The following is a 4,053-nucleotide window of genomic DNA, read 5'->3' on the forward strand; positions in this document are numbered from 1 at the left end:
GCGCAGCATCGGGCTACCAGCAGGAGGGAGGCCACGGGCGACGCGGTGAGCGCGGGCCGGGGCGACGGCAGCGCACGGCGGGCGCGCGCGGGCGTATGGGGTGCTGCGGATGGTGCGGTGGCGCGGAGTAGGGGCGAGCAACGGCGGTGACGGCAGCGCGCAGCATGGCGAAGCAGCAGGGTGGCAGCGGAGGCGGGGAGCGAGGCGAGGGCAGTGGGGAGCGGTGCGACGACCGCGGGCGGCAGTGGTAGCGCAGCAGACGACGACAGGTGGGGCTGCGCAGCGCGGGCGGTCGAGGCCGTGGCCATGGCGATGGCATGCACGAGCGCGTGCGGCGGGCAGGGGCGAGCAGCAGCGCCGAGGCGCGGCCACGGTGGAGGGGGGTCCGCGGTGAGCGCGGAGGGCAGAGGGGAGGGAGAAGGCGGCGACTCATAGCGAGGAGTAGGGACGGGGCAATGGTTGTCGAGGGGGACGACGGTGACGGCGCGACGGAGAGGAGGCAGACCGGTGAGGGAGGTCCGGTGAGGCAGCGTTCTGGGCAGAGGTGGACGGCGAAGGGCGATCCGGGCGGCGGCCTCCTCCTCCGATCCCGATCCAATCGGGGGAGAGAGGGGGGGATATTTCAGGGGAGTGTGGGGGAGAGTGGGTGTCGGTGGAGTGGGGAGGGGGTTATGGTGTGGGAGTGGGCCAGCCGGTTGGTTGGGCCACGTGGGCCGGAGCCCAGTGGGGGTGTTTTCCTTTTTTTGTTAGATTTGTTTTTCTCTTTTGTATTTTCTTTTCTGTTTTAAATCATTTTAAATTATTTAGGCATTTTATAAAAATGTGTTTATTACTCCATATTTACATATGTAAAATATGGCACCTCCCGAACATTTTTGTTTTAACTTTTGGAAAGTTTGATGTCTGACTTTTAATTAAACTTTTGAATTTGAAATTTTTCGATCCAATGCAAGATTAGCAACAGTGATCTGGGTGACGTGGCACTGTCAACGTGAGATTACTGTAGCATGATTATCCGGTTGTTACAAAATCCTCCGGTACAAGAAATCTCGTCCCGAGATTTTAGGAGGTAGAAGGAAACAGTACGGGGTATTCATCACGCAGGCGATCCTCGCGTTCCCAAGTGGCTTCATCTTCAGAGTGATGCGACCACTGGACCTTAAGGAATTTGATCGCCTTCTAACGTGTGCGGCGTTCAGCTTGGTCGAGAATGCGGACCGGATGCTCTTTATACGAGAGGTCCTGTTGCAATTCGAGAACTTCATGATCCACTGCTCGGACTGGGTCCTTGAAGCAACGACGGAGTTGTGACACGTGGAACACATCGTGAACCTTTGAAAGGTTGGACGGAAGCTCCAGTTGATATGCCACTTTTCCACGCCCTTCGAGAATAGTGAATGGGCCAATATAGCGAGGAGCTAGCTTGCCCTTGATCCCAAAGCGGTGAGCACCCTTCATTGGTGTAACTCGAAGATAAGCCTTTTTGCCAGGTTGATAGACCATGTCTTTGTGATGACGGTCATACTGACTTTTCTGACGTGACTGAGCAGTCTTGAGATTCTCGCGAATAATGCGGACTTGTTCTTCGGCCTGTTGGATAATATCTGGACCGAAGAGTGGATGTTCCCCAGTTTCTGACCAGTTCAGAGGGGTGCGACACTTTCGTCCATATAACGCTTCAAAGGGGGACATCTTCAGACTAGCTTGATAGCTATTATTATAAGAGAACTCGGCATACGGAAGATATTCCTCCCATTTCTTGCCGAAGGAAATTACACAAGCTCGAAGCATGTCTTCGAGAACTTGGTTGACACGTTCAACTTGTCCTTGCCACTGAGGATGAAACGCAGTACTGAACGGCAGATGAGTTCCCATAGCTTCTTGGAAACTTGCCCAGAATCTGAAGTGAACAAGCTGCCATGGTCTGAACTGATAACCAGTGGAATATCGTGAAGTGAAACAATTCTGAACATATATAGAGTTGCAAGCTGACAAGCACTGATCGTTTCTTTGACTGCCAGAAAATGTGCGACCTTAGAAAGCCGGTCGATGACGACAAGAATAGCATCATTACATGTATCGACCCGACCCGAATGGATCAAGTCTCTGTGCTCCGGGGTCATCCCTGGATCAGTAATGCTGACACCACATAGTACTTCGAAGGATTTATAACAGAGTGGCAATCACACACTTATTACATCGATGTCTCAAAGAGAACTTATTACAAATAATATGGCTTAAGGCCATCTAATATCGATAACAGCGGAAGACTTGGAAGATAAATGGGTCCATCAACTCCAACGGCATCACTGAGTATAGGACCACGACCTAAAAGCACCTTACTCGTCGTCTGAAAAGTCTGCAACATGAAAGTTGCAGCCCGAAAACGGGTCAGCACATGGAATATGCTGGCAATGTAACACATAGAGAGTAATGGAATGCAACAGCTATACTATATGCATGTATGGCTGGTGGAAAGCTCTATGGTTACAGTTTTGCGTAAAGCTAGTTTTTCCCTACTGCAAAGGAATAAATTTATTTAACTATCATGGTAGTTGAACATCGAGAATGGTTGACAGCATTCCGATCCCAATTAAGTGAACAATTAAAGCCCAACAATATTAATTAGAAGTAACATGATGAGATTCACATGATATTCAAGTACTAGATACTCAAGTTGTCCATAACCGGGGACACGGCTAATCATGATTAGTTTATTACACTCTGCAGAGGTTTGCGCACTTTTCCCCACAAGACTCGATCGCCTCCGTTGGATTTCTCGCACTACAAGGTGTTTGAGAAACGGATGACCGAGACATAGTCTTTCAGAAGCACTAGCACCTTACGATCGGGTAGACCGTACCACCTACATCCCCTACATCTGCTAGTCTACCACTATAAGAGTTCGCACAACTTAATCAACTATGCCAGAGCCCATAATGGCTTGTGGCTGCACACGGAAGTTTCTAGCATGAAAGATCTTATGATCCCTTTGAGCCTGGGTGGCGGTCCAAAAGAAAAACAGGCAAGTCCTGATAGAAACCAGGTGCCTCAATCCACCCAGATGTGTGTTTAAGTTGCCACCTTAAGTAAACCAATAAAATTAACAAACTCACATCTGTCATGGATATCACTCACCCAATCCACGTCTACTAGCATAGCATGGCATAATAAGCAAACGTAGAAGTAACTCCCAAAGGTTTCATAATAATATAGGTAATAGGTACTACCTCATCTACTTCCCATCCCACAATTTAATTAGATCCTAATCATGCAATATGTGTGGATTGGTCTAATGCAATAAAACTGGGTTGTAGAAAAGGTATGATCAAAGTGTTACTTGCCTTGCTGATGATCCGCGAGACCTAGAGATTCGCAGTAACAGGCGGCGCAATCCAGGTAATCTATCGCAGACAAACAACAAGCATACAATAAGTACTCATCTAATGCACAGGTAAAACTCGAACAAGAGATCGAACCAGAAAGTTCAACTTAAGAACTCCGGTTGCAAAGAAAGAACGAACCGAACAAAGCAACGGAAAACAAACGGCGAAAGAAAACAACTCGGTTCTAGCAAGTTGAAACTAGGTCAAATTTTACTGTGGCAAAAACTTGTTTAAGTTGATTAGTCGGAACGGCGGTTTCGAAACGATACTCCAGGCGCTTGAATCACCTGATTCCGATGAACGAGCGAGAAGATAAACTAGAACGAAGATCGGATCTGAAATCACGATCAGAAAATCGCGGAATAAATCCGACGAAAAAGAGAACGACGAACGGTTAAACGAACGGACGTTCGTAAACCGGGAATAACCGGTGATCATGTTCGTTAAGATGAACGGTCCGGCGAACGCTCGCTAAACAACTAAACCAAAACGAAAAACCGATCTAGGGTTTCGAAAAAAAAACCGAAACAACGAACGAAAAGAAACCGGAACGGTTTTTAAAAAAAACGAACCGAGGGGAGGGGTGGCGCGGCGCGGGGCTACCTCGGCAAGGGGCTCCGGCGGGTCAGCGGCTAGGCGCGGGGGCGGCGACTAGGCGCGGGGTGGC

At 49.1% G+C, this 4,053-nt stretch overlaps 1 protein-coding gene across 1 annotated transcript in view; it reads left to right on the forward strand.

Moving 5' to 3' along the window:
* LOC119299900 overlaps window positions 1–4,053 on the forward strand; it is a 79,055-nt gene that overhangs the window by 290 nt on the left and 74,712 nt on the right. The window lies entirely within an intron of this gene.

This window comes from Triticum dicoccoides, chromosome 5A (assembly GCF_002162155.2).
Source record: "Triticum dicoccoides isolate Atlit2015 ecotype Zavitan chromosome 5A, WEW_v2.0, whole genome shotgun sequence".
Lineage (NCBI taxonomy): Eukaryota > Viridiplantae > Streptophyta > Magnoliopsida > Poales > Poaceae > Triticum > Triticum dicoccoides.